General features: G+C 42.0%; 1 pseudogene; it reads left to right on the plus strand.

The window, feature by feature from the left end:
* The first annotated feature begins 2,197 nt into the window (after nucleotides 1-2,197).
* Nucleotides 2,198-13,960, plus strand: LOC143441088 (presenilin-associated rhomboid-like protein, mitochondrial pseudogene; annotated as a pseudogene).
* Nucleotides 13,961-17,276: the final 3,316 nt, after the last annotated feature.

Here is a 17,276-nt window from a genome sequence, read left to right on the forward strand (position 1 = left end):
CTCTCACTCTCTCTTGCTACCTCCACTTTTCTGCCAGTACTTCTTGTCTTTTTGAAGTTATAGCCTTATTTTGATTGCATTTTTGAAGTATTCCTATAGTCGGTGAAGTAGAGCAATGTCCATAATCTTAGAAACAGTCTTATATACTCTGCCATCTTTATAGAAGTCAATGAAAACGAAGGCACATAAAACCCAAACATATGGAACACAGAGAAAGCAGTATTAAGAGGAAAAGTCATAGCACTAAAGTGCCTTCATAAAGAAATTGGAGAGATCCCACATGAGCAACTTAAAAGCAGACCTGAAAGCTCTACAACAAAAAGAAGCAAACATCCAGGAGGAGTAGACTGAAGGAAATGATCAAACTCAGGGCTGAAATCAACCAGTTAGAAACAGAGAAAAATACAAAGGATCATTAAGACCAACAGCTTGTTCTTGAAAAAAATCAACAAGATAGAGCCTTAGCCACATTAACTAAAGGGCACAGAGACAATATCCAAATTAACAAAATGACAAATGAAACGGAAGACAGGACAACAGAAAACCAGGAAATTCATAAAAATCATCAGGACCTACTACAAAACCTATACTCTACAAAAGTGGAAAATCTGGATGAAATGGGTGACTTTCTAGACAGATATCACATACCAAAGTTAAATCAATATCAGATAAACTATCTAAGCAGTTCCATAAACCCTAAGTAAATAGGTATAATCATCAACTGCCCCCCCACACACACACCCAGAGTCAAATGGTTTTAATGAAGAATTCTACCAGACCTTCAAAGAAGAGCTAATCCCAATACAGAATATCCTGAGGTAACTCAGACCCAAAAGGACATGCATAGTATGTGCTCACTGTTAAGTGTATATTACCCCAAAAGTACTGAATACCTAGGATACAGCCTACAGACCATAGTAACATGCAGAAAGGCCAAGTGAAGAGCCTTTGATGCCACTTAGAAGTGGGAAGAATATAATCATGGGAGGCAGAGGGAGGGAGGAATCTGCTCAGGATTGGGGAGGGAGAAGGGAAAAGAGGAACAGGATGAGATATGGGTGGGGAGTGGGGACAGGAGAGAAGCCCAGAGGGCCAGGAGTATGACTGGAAATATGCAGCCTCTGGGAGTGAAAAGTAGGGGGTCCTTCTAGATAGTACCTGTGGCCCTGGAGGGAAGAGACTCTCTGGACTCATTGGAGGTGACCTTAGTCAAAATGCCCAACACTGGGGAGAGGGAACTCAAAGATTCCACCTCCTGTAGATAGACTGGATCACTAACCCACAGTCAGAATTTCTGACTCATATTTGTTCCTGTCTGGATGAACAGCAGAGACAAAAATGGAGAAGAGATTGAAGGAAAGGGGTCTCATTGTCCAGACCAACTTGGTATCCATCTTATGGGGTACACCAAGGCCTGACACTATTACTGATGCTATTGTGTGCTGACACATGGGAGCCTAGCATGACTGTCCTCTGAGAGTCTTTACCAGAAGCTGACTGAGACAGAGGCAGATACATACACCCAACAATTGACCTGAAGTCATTGAGGACCCCTATGGTTTAATTGGTTGAATTAGGAAAAGGACTGAAGAAGATGAAAGGGAGAGTGACCCCATAGGAAGACCAGCAGACTCAAACAACATAGACCCCAGGGAGCTCCCAGAGACCGAGACACAAACCAGGCAGCATACAGGGCCAATCCAAGGCACCTCACAGGTATATTGCAGAGATCTGCCTGGTCTGGCCTCAGGGGAGAAGATGTACCTAACCTTCAAGAGACTTGAGGCCCTAGGTAAGGAGGAGGCAGGAGGGGAGCACATTCTCAGAGGCAAGAGGGAGAAGGAATGGGATGAGGAACTATGAGACTAGGACCGAGGGAAAACAATGATTGGAATGTAAACAAAGAAAATCACTTAAAAATAAAGTAAATTTAAAAAGAAAGAGGAGAAATTACTGAATTTCTCTTGTTGTAGACAGCAACATTGGAGAACAAGGAACCTTCAATGTTGGGTTAGATGTATCTGATTATGGTCAATGCAGGGGCTGCACATTCCATAAACAGAACAGCAGGGCATTTGTGGCTATGACAGCTGTCAAATAAAATATGTTAAATATTAAAATATAATTTGCAGGTACACAGTTATCAAATAAAGTATATATCATGACACAGGAAAAAAAACCCACTCTCTATCACGTGATGCTACATGAATATTTCACAGAAAAACAGCAAGGAAAACCAAAATTGGAGAACTGGAGAAGGTGAAATCTATAAAATATAAAAGTTACCATTGGTTAAAAAATGAGAATATTTCAGTCCATGACTAGGGGAAAAATTTGAACAGTTCATATCCAGTAGCAACTTTTCTGGAACTTGCCAAAAGCTTCCAAAAGTCAAGCAGTAAACAGAAATTGAAAAATGTGAAAGGTTGCACATGGGCTGTTGTGTGAACTGGGACATTGAGTAAGATTGCTCATTTTATAAGGGATTTGTTAGCAACACTAACAAGTCAGGTATGCAGACAGCAGCATGGCTGGGGCTTCTGAGGAGAACCAGGGTCACTTGGTAGAGTTGGTACCTCAAAAATCGACAACTTAAAATTACTGGTTAATCCAAAGCACATAGGTTTTCCACAATTAAAACCCCATCACCACGAAGCTGAGGTAGGAGGATCATTTAGAGTTCTAAGCCAGGCTAGGACACCATGATACTGTCTCAAAACAAAGCAAACCTGGAAGTTTAAAAAACAGACAACAAACAAAAACAAAAAACAAAACCCAACACCACCAAAAATTAGTAAAGAAAGGAAAAGAAAGTATTCTAGCCAACTGCATATGTAAATAATCATCTGAGACATCTATACAGGACCATCATAGACTATTGTTTAGAATTTTCCACCTAATGTCCCACCTCTCATACCGGTTTCACTAGGGGAATACTGGGACCACAGTGTACACACTCTATTCTCTCCTATCTCCCGTCCTCACTTCCCCTCCCCGGAAATGGCACCTGTGCATCATGGTACAGAACAGCACCCTCTGAGAGGCAGACTGCCCTATGTCTCTCTCTTTCTGGAGGGGACTCACTAGCCACAAATCCCAAGGTGGAAGTGAGCCAACTCGGGTCTGGGATCCCTGCAACTGTCTTCCCACCCTCAGGGACATTGAAGTTTTCATCTCTGGGAACCCAAAATCTTGGTAAGAGAGAATGCTTCTCTCACTGCATCAACTAGGTCTCCATTGAAGAAGGTCTCCAAAAGACCCCAGGTTACTATGACAACCATAAGGCTCCTCTCTCTGCTCAGTACCTAGGAATGCTCCACCCAGGCCTCGCTTTCATTTTCTTAAAGCAGAACTCATTCACCCTTGTTATCTATCTATGACCTAAGAAAGCACATCCTCTAGGCAACTGCCACCAGCATGAAAGCAGAGCTTTGGTCAAGCTGTGACCAAAACCTATTCCTGGAGGCTTGAGCACGCTGTACTGCCCAGGCTATGGAAGTCTCCGTGGAAATGTCATCAGGGTTCTAGAGGAACACTGTTGTCATGGTCATCGATTAGCTTTTTTATCATAGTCTCCGTTTATGGAGGTCTCCATGGAAATGGTCCAGGCTGTGACACCCTATGTTAAAAAAAAGTCCCTGACAAGAAAAATGTAGAAGTGTGGAAATACCGGGAATCGAACCCAGGACCCTATGCATGCAAAGGAAGTGCTCTACCACTGAGCTACAGCCCCACACATGCATACCACTCATCAAAGCCTATATCAAGCCACAGTCCCGGAAGCTGCCTTCCTTTAGTTTCAAGGGATCTGCATCATCTCTTTCGGAATCATTCATGATTTCTTGTTTACTACTTTTATGGGATTTTAACCTTATTGCTTATAGGACAAAACAATCTCTATTCAATGAAACAAAATAATATGAATAGTAACAAATTTTATCTTCTTTCAAACATGGCACACCCACAATAACTTGACTATCACGACCAAGTAATTACAATGTCTTTCTGCAGGGTTAGTAACATCACACCATTTTGAAGCAGGGGTTCTGAAGATGGCATTGCGTTGATGGGTACAGAGAGGCCACCTGGGGCTACATTTAGCCTTATGTCCCTCCCTTCAGGGGAGCCTACCAGGAGCCCTCTGAGTCCTGTGCCTCATGGCTGCTCAAATGTAGGTTTGAACTACTTCTTCAGCAAAAACATACATTTAGAAAGGTACAGAAGAAGGTTGTACCTTGAAGATCAGACACAGCGTTACAGAGCCAATCACACAGAATTGTCTAGATCCCGCCCCTTGAGGAAACAGTTTTCATCCTTCCCCTTACATTATGTGATCTCCTGTGAAGCCCCTTTTCTTCACTTCTGGGCACGCAGGCTCTGCATTGGGATCAGCTGCTATTTGACAGTTTCAATCACTGATTTCCAGGGTGCAGAGGTACGTTGATGACATGAAAGCTATCTGGTTGGATGGCATCTGGCCACCACAGGAAGTAGATCTCAGAACCGAGATTAACAAATGGTGCAATAGCCTAGGTGATATGCAGAGGACCTTCACATAACCACATCATAACCACAAATGCCCTCCTAGTCTGTTTTATGGAGGGTGCAGTCCCTGCATTCACCATAATCAGATACTTTACATCCAACCCAACCTCGAAGGTTCCTTGTTCTCCAATGTTGCTGTCTATGTTCAGTCATTTTTTTCTACTTTCTTTTAAAATTTATTTTATTTCTTTTTTGTTTATTTACATTCCAAACATTGTCTGCCCTCGGTCCTTGTCTCATAGTTCCTCATCCCATTCCTTCTCCCTCTTGCTGGTGTGTGTGTGTGTGTGTGTGTATGTGTGTGTGTCCATGTGTGTGTGTCTGTGTGTGTGTTTCTATGTTTGTGTGTATTTGAGAGAGAGAGACTGTGTGTGTGTGTGTGTGTGTGTGTGTGTGTGTGTGTGTGTGTGTGTGTGCAGGTCATGAATCTAGAAAGTGGACAAACAGTAGTAGACAAGATGTGAGGAGGTTGGACAGAGAGAGCACAATGAAATATGTGACATGAAAAGAGAACGTAAATCTACTTGTGAAAAAACACATAGTAGAAAAACAGATATGCTGAAAATTTTGTAGTAAACCAAGACACCAGAAAATAGAAACAAAGGAAAACATCTTGAAACCATTGAAAGTTGTACCCTGTTTCTGTTAGAAATCACACACACACACACACACACACACACACACACACACACAATTTACTTCAAGAAGTCAAATAGTCCAGAGAATGTGGCACAGCAGATGTTGAAATAAACCAGCTGTCCACCTTGAATTTCTACGTGTAGATAAATTATTCTTTAGGACTTTAAGGGGATTAACACACAAAATACAAAGAAAAACTGGTTTGTTAACATGACACATACTTTTCATCAGGACAAAAGGAAGTTTTTAAAAGAGAGACAAGTCTATAGAGGTTAAAGAGAAACACTTGGAAGACAGTACAACATAAAGACTGAAGAAAATGCATTAAAATGTCCAAATTTTATTTGCTCTTTATATCAATCTGTGTGTCGGGTGGCGCAAGAATGTATATGCTGTAGTGTAGTGTGGTGTAGTGTGGTGTTCTATAGTGTGATGTGGTGTGATGTAGTGTGTTGCGGTGATGTGTTGTGGTGTATTCTGGTGCGCTATGGTGTGTGGTGATGTGCTATAGTGTGGTGTGATTAGATGTGGTGTTGTGGTATGATGTAATGTTGTTCTCTAAAGATACAGATTATATGAATTGGAGGCTTTACTATTACATTGGTTGTTGGGACTGGTTCTAATGCTTGATTCAACTGGGAAATGTGTGTCCAAAACTTAAAGGTCTTTGTTCCCAATGGGATTTTGATTGATCAATAAAGATGCCAGTGGCCAATGACTGTGTAAAGAGAGATGGGTCAGGACCACAGAGTTGCAAATGCTAGGAATCAGGAGGGAGAAGAAAGGAACCACCAGGACATGGGAGAGAAAGATGGATGGACATAAGAGGTTCAGTAGATAAGGCCAAAGAGCCATGTGAAATTTCTGATAAGTGGCCACTGGCCACTTCCTTGATTGGACATTGGGTAGCAGAGGTAGATTTAGAAGTGCCTTTAGAAATTGCCTTTGAGGTAGCCAAGGCAATTACAGTTTAACTGGTGCATGCCTGTGTGGGGGTGGGAAGTGTGTGTGTGTGTGTGTGTGTGTGTGTGTGTGTGTGTGTGTGTGTGTTCCATATGAAGATCCCAAAGATTTCCTGGGCAAGTAGTTGGAAGTGCTTCCCATGTGGAGAATAAAGGGGTGTATTAGGAACTCAACACTACATGGGAAGATTGTGAAGAAACAATATTAAGAATGACACCAGAGAGAGCTGCACATGCAGCACACACCACATGTGAGGACCACTAATTTAGTAACTACCCTTGAGTTCATGGACACCTGCTGTAAAAGAATTACTCCACAGAGTCTTTGTCCCTTTTTCTTTTTGAGTTGGCACAGTGTTTTTGTACATGGAATCACACTTAACCTCAAAAGACTGCTGATGAGCATGAGACAGGATATGAATAACCTGTTAATTAGGATAGGATGGTAGAAGAGAAAAAGCCTGCCCAGAGCAAACACACATTATATACATGCATTCAGGCCAGGAGTCTCCACAGCACACTGCATTCTTCTCAATGAGCTCGTACTTCTGGGATACAGAGATCAAACCTTTCTCTGTCACACTGGAAGGTAACACACAGGAAAGAAACATGGAGTAGAGGAAACCAGGAGGAGAAAGCAGCTAAATCCCAGAGGATGGAATGATGGTGGCTTTTCTGGCCAGACTACTTCAGTAGAAGGAATACAGGATCCCTTTCTTCTTCCTAGTTGATAACCCTGAACACACCCAGCAATGCCAGGGAATATATACAAAAAGTGGAAGTGTGAGCTTGTCCATTTACTATTACATTTCCAGGTGCCCCGCCTTTCTATGTACTATACAAAGGCACAGAGTGAAATGTTCAGACTCAGGAAATATTCCAGAGGCATCAGAGAAACACATCAAATTCCACTGGCCAATAATGGGTCAAACTGAGCTTCAAACTATAGAATGGCAATATGAGTGGGTAACAGTGTGAGAAAACATGGGTATTCTGAGCCATAGGGATATAAATCAATATGGAGAACAAAGAAGCAATGTACTAAACACCAGGGCACCTTTGAAGAAGCAGCAATAGAAATTTTTTAGTGGATATTTTATTTACACTTCAGATGCCATCCCCTTTCTCCATTCCCCCTCTTAGAAAACCCCTATCCCATGCCCCCTTTTCCTTTTTGCATTTATACCCTTTTTAAAATATGTTAATCAAAGGCTTTATAAGTTTGGTAATGCTCAATCAGAGGTGTAACCTACTACCCAACCTAGATATATCAACTATCTTTGACTGGTGGAGATACATGAACATCTGCCTCCCTGTCTCCCCCTTCTTTCTCTCTCTCATCACCTAGCTTCTCCTCTCCTTCTTCTCCTTACTCCTTCTCTTCCTCTCAGTATTCCTCCCACCTTAGTTTCTCCTACATATCACCCTTACTGTTAAAATAAAACTTTTCTCTCAAAATACAATTAGAGCATATTTATGTCAATTTGTACCAGTGAGGTACAAGATAGTCCTAATACCCAGTCCATCCTTTTGTTGACTAACCAGAACCTCTGTCATCTATCCTAACTAAAACACTTAGTTCTGAACCTGGCTTTTTCCTTGGCTTTAGAATGAATGTCAGCTGAAAACTACCCACTCAAATCTTTTCTCTCAAGGTAAATATCCAGGACTGGCTATGAGACTATAAGTTTTCAACCCCGTCAGAAATGCAGAATGACTGAGTTAACTATAATTGTGGGAAGCACAAAGCATAGCTTCTAAACCTTAGCCAATTTATAGAGACCTCTGAACATCTGGACACTCCCTCTACTACAAAACATTGGAGCATCTTCTGGCCCAGGATCATCTGACAGACCTTAGTACTGCAGAATCATTAAGGGTTGATTACTCTGTCTAGGCAGATATAATCAGTTGACCATTCTGCAAGTGTGTCCTTTTCTGGACAGTAATTTGTCTGTAGATGGAGAGAGGCAATTCTTGTCTAGTGGCTGTCTCACCACAACTGTAGTAACTCCAAAGATGCTCAATTTCATCTTAGAATTCAATACAGGAAGCTGTCAGGAGCAGACAGGTCTCTAATCAAAATGAACATTAATACAGAAATGTCAATTCTGTGATCTTCTGACATTTTGAAAACAAACTATCCATGTGAGGTAATCTGAAATGTTGTCTGTTAACTCCACTCAGCTATTTCTAAGTAAAACATAGAAAACACAGAAAACACGCTAACAATAAACTCCAAGCCATGAATTTGCTATAGTCCCTTAACTCACAGGCTAACCATCTCAAATCTGTTAAAAAAAAGTTAAAGAAGGACTTGGTCTAAGCCTTGTATTCCTAAATGTGTTATACTGGTACAATGCCAATGAGAGTAACAATATTCTTCACACTTTTATATCAATAAGAAGCTCATACCAATGAAAACCTTAAAATTTGTAATCAAAGTAAATTAGTGCCATTTAAGAAATTATATCTTCATCTTGATAATAATTGTACAGATTTCTACCAATAGGTTATGGCTATGCAATAAATCCTAGCTAATCCTCTCTATTCTCACAAAACCACTACTTTCCCCTAGAAAGACAGCCCAACATTTACCACCTCATTCCCCAAGCCCAGGGAATAGGGGCGCTGACTCTTCATTAGCTTCTTCAAGCTGATTATAAGCTTTGAGATATTAGAAGAGGAGTGGGGGGAGAGTAAATTGATAAGCCTCTGATGCTGTGTCTTCACTGCATCAAGATGGAATTCCAGGACATCAGAGGTTTTAGCAGGTCTTCCCAGGTTGCTTGATGAGTAGATACACCAAGGCTGATCATTCTGCAATTTACAATTCTCAAAACAAATTTTAGTATCAAGATAATTTTTTAAGAGGGCTGACATTTTATTAAGGATGTTGGTTCTAACCACTTTTCATTTTCCCCCCCTCTTTTATTGGATATAATATTTACATTTCAAATTTTATTCCCTTACTGCATTCCCACCACCACCCAGGAACCCCTTATTCCATCCCCCTCCTTTTGCTTCTATGAGAGTGTGCACCCACCTACCCCCCACTCAGTGTTCAGCCTTCATGGGACCAAAGATCTTCTCTCCCAACTATGCCCAACAAGGCCATCCTCCCCTACATATACAGCTGGAGTCATGTGTCCATCCATATGTTCTCCTAGGCTGGTGGTTTAGACCCTGGGGAGCTCTGGCTGGTTGGTATTGTTGCTCTCCTCATGGGGCCACCAACCCTTCAGTCTTCTCTCTAACTTCTCCATTGGGAAACCCTTGATCAGATCAGTGGTTAGCTGTGAGTATCTGCCTCTGGGTATGTCAGACTCTGGGGGACCTCTAAGGAGACAGCCTTATCAGGCTGCTGTCAGCTTTCCCTTCCTGTCATCCATATTGGCATCTATTTTTGGTGACTGTACATGGGATGAATACCCAGGTGAAATGGTCTCCATACAACAGCTCCTTCAGATTCTGTCCCACGATTTGTCTCCATATTTGCTCCCTTGGGTGTTTAGTTACTCCTAAGAAAGATCTAGGCATCTACACTTGTTCTTCCTTCTTCATGAGCTTCATGTGGTCTGTTAGTTGAATCTTTGTTGTTTCAAACTTTTGGGCTAATCTCTGCTTATCAGTGAGTAAATACCATGTGTGTTCTTTTGTGATTGGGTTACATCACTCAGGATGATATTTTCTAGTTCCATCCATTTACCTAAGAATTTCTCAAGTTCATTATTTTTTTCGAATTCATTATTTTTAATAGCTGAGTAATATTCCATTGTGTAAATGCACCACATATTTTGTATCCATTCCTCTGTTGAGGGACATCTTGGTTCTTTCCAGCTTCTGGCTATTATAAATAGGGCTGCTATGAACATAGTGGAGCATATGTCCTTGTTATATGATGGAGAGCATCTTCTGGGTATATGCCCAGGAGTGGTATATCTGGATCCTCAGGTAATGCTATGTCCAGTTTTCTGAGGAACTGCCAGACTGACTTCCAGAGTGGTTGTACCAGCTGGCAACCCCACCAACAATGAAGGAGTGTTCCTCTTTCTTTACATCATTGCCAGCATCTACTATCACCTGAATTTTTGATCTTAGCCATTCTAACTGGTGTCAGATGGTATCTCAGGGTGTTTTGATTTGCATTTCCCTGATGGCTACGGATGTTGAGCATTTCTTAAGGTGCTTCTCAGCCATTCATGTTTCCTAAGTTGAGAATTCTTTGCTTAGCTCTGTACCCCATTTTTAATGGGGTTATTTTGTTGTTTGGTGTCTAATTTCTTGAGTTCTTTGTAAATATTAGATATTAGCCCCCTATCAGATGTAGGATTGGTAATGATCTTTTCCCAATCTGTTGGTTGCCATTATGTCTTGTTGACAGTGTCCTTTGCCTTAACAAAAGCTTTGCAATTTGATGAGGTCCCATTTGTTGATTCTTGATCTTAGAGCATAAGCCATTGGTGTTCTGTTCAGGAACTTTTCCCCTGTGCCTAGGTATTCGAGGGTCTTCTCCAACTTCTCTTCTATTAGTTTCAGTGTATCTGGCTTTATGTGAAGGTCCTTTATCTACTTGGAGTTGAGCTTTGTACAAGGGGATAAGAATGGTTTAATTTGCATTCTTCTACATGCTGACCTCCAGTTGAGTGATCACCACTTGTTGAAAATACTGACCGTTTTCCACTGGATGGTTTTAGCTCCCTTGTCAGAGATCAAGTGACAATAGGTGTGCATGCAGGTTCATTTCTGGGTCTTCAATTCTATTCCATTGATCTTCCTTCCTGTCTCTGTACCAATACTATGCAATATTTATCACTACTGCTCTGTAGTACAGTTTGAGGTCAGGGATGGTGATTCCCCCAGAAGTTCTTTTATTGTTTAGAATAGTTCTCACTATCCTAGGTTTTTTGTGATTACAAATGAATTTGTAAAGTGTTCTTTCTATCTCTATGAAGAATTGATTTGGAATTTTGATGGGTATTGCATTGAATCTGTAGATTGCTTTTGGCAGGATGGCCATTTTTACTAAGTTATTCCTGCCAATCCAGGAGCATGGGAGATCTTTCCATCTTCTGAGATCTTCTTCCATTTCTTTCTTCAGGGACTTGAAGTTCTTGTCATACAGATTTTTCACTTGCTTGGTTAGATTCACTCCAAGATATTTTATTTTATTTGTGGCTATTGTGAAGGGTGTCATTTCCCTAATTTCTTTCTCAGCCCATTTTCCTTTGAGTAGAGGAAGGTTATTGAATTGTTTGAGTTGATTTTATATCCAGCCACATTGCTTAAGTTGTTTATCAGGTTTAGGAGTTCTCTGGTGGAAGTTTTAGGGTCACTTAAGTATACTATCATATCATCTGCAAACAGTGAAATTTTGACTTCTTCCTTTCCTATTTGTATCTCTTTGACTTCCTTTTGTTATCTAATTGCTCTAGCTAGGACTTCCAATACTATATTAAATAGTTAAGGTGAGAGTGGGCAGCCTTGTCTAGTTCCTGATCTTAGTTGGATTGCTTCAAGTTTCTCTCCATTTAGTTTGATGTTGGCTACTGGCTTGTTGTATATTGCTTTTACTATGTTTAGATATGGCCCTTGAATTCCTGATCTTTCCAAGACTTTTAACATGAAGGGATGTTGAACTTTGTCAAATGCGTTCTCAGCGTCTAGTGAGATGACTATGTGGTGTTTTTCTTTGAGTTTATTTATGTAGTGGATTACATTGATGGATTTCTGAATACTGAACCATCTCTGCATTCCTGGGAGAAAGCCTACTTGATCTTGATGGATAATTGTTTTGATGTGTTGTTGGATTTGGTTTGAGAGAATTTTATTGAGTATTTTTGCATCAATATTCATAAGAGAGATTGGTCTGTAGTTCTCTTTCAATGTTGAGTCTTTCTGTGTTTTAGGTATGAGCATAATGGTAGCTTTATAGAATGAATTGGGTAGTGATCCTTCTGTTTCTATTTGATTCAATAGCTTGAAGAGGATTGGTACTAGGTCTTCCCTGAATGTCTGATAGAATTCTGCACTGAAAACATCTGGCCCCAGACATTTTTTGGTGAGGAGATTTTTAATGACTGCTTCTACTTCCTTAGGAGTTATGTGACTGTTTAGATGGTTTATCTGCTCCTCATTTAATTTTGGTACCTGGTATCTGTATAGAAAATTGTCCATTTCATCCAGATTTTCCAATTTTGTTGAGTCATGCCTAGCAGAATATTCTGGTATGTAAATTCAATCTCTTCAAAGATTGTCAAAGTCCAACAGGAAATTCAGATAAGTGAGACAAAAGTTATGGTATTTACTAGTATGAGGATAAGCACTGTAAAGACAGAATTAATCAAGAACAGAATTTACCCCAGACTGAAAGAAAAGAACAGATTTTCCTGGCAGCAGATGCCTTTAAAATTGAAATTATTGGGATATATTGGGGTTAAACCAAGAAAGTGGGTAATGAAGCATTTGGAAATTCCAAGGAGAAAGAATGGAGCAAAGCACCAAGCTAATGGCACAGGGAAATAATTAAATGATAGGAAAGTACCCCTGTGCTTCTGAATGATGCAAGGCTTATTGGTTGTGTAGCCAAAGGGAAACAGAAATCATTCACAAAAAATCAAATATAGCACCTAAACAAATGCCCTTCATCCATCAAGATCAAAAACTGCTCAAATACACTGGCAAGGTGTATAACCACCAAATCAAGTTTCTCATGTCAGTAAAATGGTATCTTCATATGTATAAGCAATTTTATACTTTCTCAGTGTATCAACTGATATACAAACATGACTTTTCAAAGAATCAACTTGGCTAAGGGTTTCAAATATCATTCTGTGCAACTATGCTCCAGCTGTGTCACTGGAATGAAAGCGAACGGCCCAGGCAGAGCCACTAATGTGAGTCATTAGTCTATTGTGTCTTCAGGAGAATTGGATGACCTTCCAAAAGTAAGCCAAATATGTAAATGTTACAGGAACTCAACCTGTAAACTGGGACAGGCAAAGCAATTGTTTAAGGCCATGGTTGCTACATTCAGGAGTCCAACTGCATCTGTGTTCTGAATCTAATGCACTTAGTCAAACATAGATGGAAGTGTTTGAAATACAACTTGCATCTGTACTCTAATATCTATATCTATAATATAATATATTATATAATATATTATAATATCATAATAATATAATAATATATAATAATATAATATAATATCTATAGCATATTATTTGCACAATAGTAATATTGCAGAGTAAGTATTATTTAGTCATTTAGAGATGTCTTTCTGCATCCAGGAAGGCTCAGAGTTGTCATAAATATATCTAGAATAGATCATCTTTAAAATACAGAATACTCTCTGTAATGTCATTCCATACATTCTAAGCTCTATTCAAATTCTCTCACTTGTTCTTAAAGTAACACAAATGCAAGTGACTGTCTAGCCCCCACAGACTCTGATTAGCAAGGTTCTGGATCAGCCTTTCCCATCCAGCTACAAGGCTCCAACAGACATCACTGCAACATCGATGGCCTCCGGTTAGAGGGTTCTATCCTGGCACAAATGGGACTTGAGAGCACAGTCTCCTAAGCACCCCTTGCCCTTTCCAATCATGATGCTCCAACAATTCCTTGTCATGGCCACTGACAGTGGGCACCAGACCAGGTAGCACTCTGGACTCTAAAGAAGACAGTCCTCAGTGTCCCTCCCCATTCAGAACGCTTGGATGATTGCCCTGCTACTGCAAGCAGAACTGCCAGGTGAGGCAGCTCGAGACAGGCCCGTGCAGGCCCAAGGACAGCTGCGTTGGAACTTTGCTTGATTCTCGAGAACAACGGTCACTCTAGTTCTGTGCCCTTCACCTCCTGGACGCGTCCACATTTCTCGGGAGAGAAAGTCGCTCTCAAACGATCCTGCTTAACTGCTACTTTCTGTGAATCACCATTGGCAAGTACATTCGCTGCCCCTTCAAGGGGTAGTAGACCCTTTCCCATTTCTTCTTTCAATTTCCTTAATGACTTAAAATGGCCAGACGTGTGGAGAGAGGCCAGCGAGCCTCAGCAAGGACTTTACCCTCTGACCATAGACCTCCGTTTTCCCAGCCTCCACGGCCTGGGACTCCCTTCAGTGTCCCCCAACCGGATATTCACACCCTACCCCAAGGGGGGAAGCACTTGCAGGGTTCCCAGCCTCCACGGCCTGGGACCCCCTTCAGTGTCCCCCAATGGGGGAAGCACTTGATCAGCAGAAACCCGAAGGACTTTGTACCTCCGGGACTCATTAGACCAACTAGGCACAAGTTCAGGTGCACAAAGCCCTATGAAGACCAGAGATTCAAGAAACCAGATGCTAAGGTTACAGAAAAGCTACAGGAACTCAAAGATCTTATAAAGGCTTCAGCCAATAAGATTACCCTGGACCGCCTGAGGGATCTGAAAGAGAACAGGACATTGACAGTTCCACTGCCTCTGAGGGTTCCTGAGGGCATGAGTAACCCACTGACTAGGGACACCAGACCATCTGTTTTACAGCCTGCCACCAGAAAAAGAGTGGCCTCATCTTCTGTGTCCATACCTGGGAAGGTGAAGAAAAGCCGGGCAGTGTCTACTGGGTTTGAAGAACCTATGGACTTTGACCAGTTGGTTCGAAGTGTACCTGCAACATCTACAAAACACAGTACTGAAGATGCCAGTTCAAACTTCAAAGAAGATCACACTGTGGCTGCGCCATCTTCTGCTGACACGTCTGCTGTGCCTGGGCCATCTTCTGCTGACCCTTCTGCTGTGCCTGTTCCATCTTCTGCTGATTCTTCTGCTCTGCCTGGCACATCTTGTGCTGATTCTTCTGCTGAGCCTGGGCCATCTTCTGCTGACCCTTCTGCTGTGCCTGGGCCATCTTCTGCTGCCCTTTCTGCTGTGCCTGGGCCATCTTCTGCTGATTCTTCTGCTCTGCCTGGAACATCTTGTGCTGATTCTTCTGCTGTTCCCGAGACATCTTCTGCTGATTCTTCTGCTGTGCCTGGGCCATCTTCTGCTGATTCTTCTGCTCTGCCTGGAACATCTTGTGCTGATTCTTCTGCTGTGCCTGAGACATCTTCTGCTGATTCTTCTGCTGCGCCTGGAACATCTTGTGCTGATTCTTCTGCTGTGCCTGGAACATCTTCTGCTGACTCTTCTGCTGTGCCTGGGTCATCTTCTGCTGATTCTTCTGCTCTGCCTGGAAAATCTTGTGCTGATTCTTCTGCTGTGCCTGGAACATCTTCCCGTGACATTTCTGCTGTGACTGGGTCATCTTCCGCTGATTCTTTTGCTGTGCCTGGCTCATCTTCTGCAGGCCAACGTGAACAGGTAATTTCCCCACACATTCAAGGTTACCAACACCCTTCCCTATCTAGCCAAGGAGTTCTGGGACCTTCCACTTCTCCTCCAGATGCTCAGGGATGGTCTGTATTCCACCAAAATGTTCTGGAACTAACCAAAGGTTTTCAAGGGTCTGTGGGACATTCCACATCTGCCCAGGCATCCTAAAGACTTTCCACTTGTCCTGAAAGGAAAATCATACATGTCTCCTCTTCCAGAAGGAAGTTCAAAAGCTTATCCCCTACCCTACAGGTCTCCAAACTTTCCACTTCTCCTCCAAAGCATGTTGGGCAAGACCCCTCTGGTCAAGGGGACCTACAACAGGCCCAATCAGAAAAAGACAGCTCCAAACCTTCTTCTCCCAAAAGTAAGATCAGTGACTTCTCATTTTTCACAAATGGAGCTAAGTCGTACCACTTCTTCCCAGGAGAGTTTAACATGTTTGACAGCTGCCAAAGCAGGGCAGAGAGATAAGTCCTCTCACAAAGACAGCCAAAAATGTTCCCCCTCATCCCCAAAGTGCCCTAAGCAATCTGCTTCTAGTAAAGTGAGCTTGCAAACTGACCCTGCTGACCAAGGGGATTTCAGAACTTCCCCTTTAATCCAGGAGGACTTTCAAAGTCCCACACCATTAAAAAATGGGCTTAGATCATCTCTTACAGTCCAAAGGGGGCTAAATGCAATCACAAGTTCCCATGTGAGCCTCACAACGCTCACACCTGCCCAAGTGGAGAAAAAACTTCCAACATCTACACCAGGAGCTCAAGGACCTTTGTCATTTTCAGAAGGAGTTCTTGAGAGTTCCACACAGACACAAGATGTGGTGGGAACACCCGAGGCCACCCAATGGACTCTTGTGCCTTCTGCACACACACAAAGTCATCTAGCACCTTCGCCATCTTCACCAGGGGTTCTGAGACCGTCCCAATCTGTCAGGGGAGCACTAGGATTGTCTCCCTCTACAGGAGATGGTCAAAGACATGTTCTCAAGTCTGCTCTCCCACATAAAAGGAGAATAACGGATTCTCCTTCTGTGAAAAGGGATCCTGAAAATTCCCACTCCAGCAATTGGACAATGAAAGATGCTCCTTCTAAACAGCTGGGCTTCAAAATGTCCATATCTGACAGAGAATTATTCATATACCCCCTACCATCCAAAAGGGCCCTCCTGACTTGTCATCAGGACCAAAAGAGTCAAGGTTGTACCAAAACACTGCCAGTGAGCCATGCAAGCTCCATACTTGTACAGTGTGCTGAGACGATACAACCTTCCCTGCCTCCCCATGGGAATCTAGATCATTCTGTATCAGTAGGAGAGGCTCTAAAATTTTCTACTAACACATCAGATATGCTAGAATTTTCCAAACCTGTACAAATTTCTCCAAGTACTAACCCAACTGAGGAAGGGACTGTGGGACAGAATACATCTACAAAAGGAGTTCTAGCCACAGCTCCATCTTTAGAAATGGCTTATGGATGTGGCACATCTACAAAAGTTGTTCTAAGACATATTCCACCTGTACAGAATGTTCTGGATCCAATCCCATTTGTAAGAGGGGCTGTGGGACATGATATGCATACACAAGGGTCTGTAGCATCCTGTACATCTAAAAAAGGGAATTCTTGGATTCCACCTATGCACAAGAATCCATGGGATCTCCCCAAACTTCACAGGAGGCTATGGCAACTTCCCTATCTCTTCAAGAGGATCAGCCATCTTCTCCAACTACACAAGGTGCTATAGACTCTTCCTCATCTGCACAAAGGGCCGTTGGTCAT

This window comes from Arvicanthis niloticus (assembly GCF_011762505.2).
Source record: "Arvicanthis niloticus isolate mArvNil1 chromosome Y unlocalized genomic scaffold, mArvNil1.pat.X SUPER_Y_unloc_11, whole genome shotgun sequence".
Lineage (NCBI taxonomy): Eukaryota > Metazoa > Chordata > Mammalia > Rodentia > Muridae > Arvicanthis > Arvicanthis niloticus.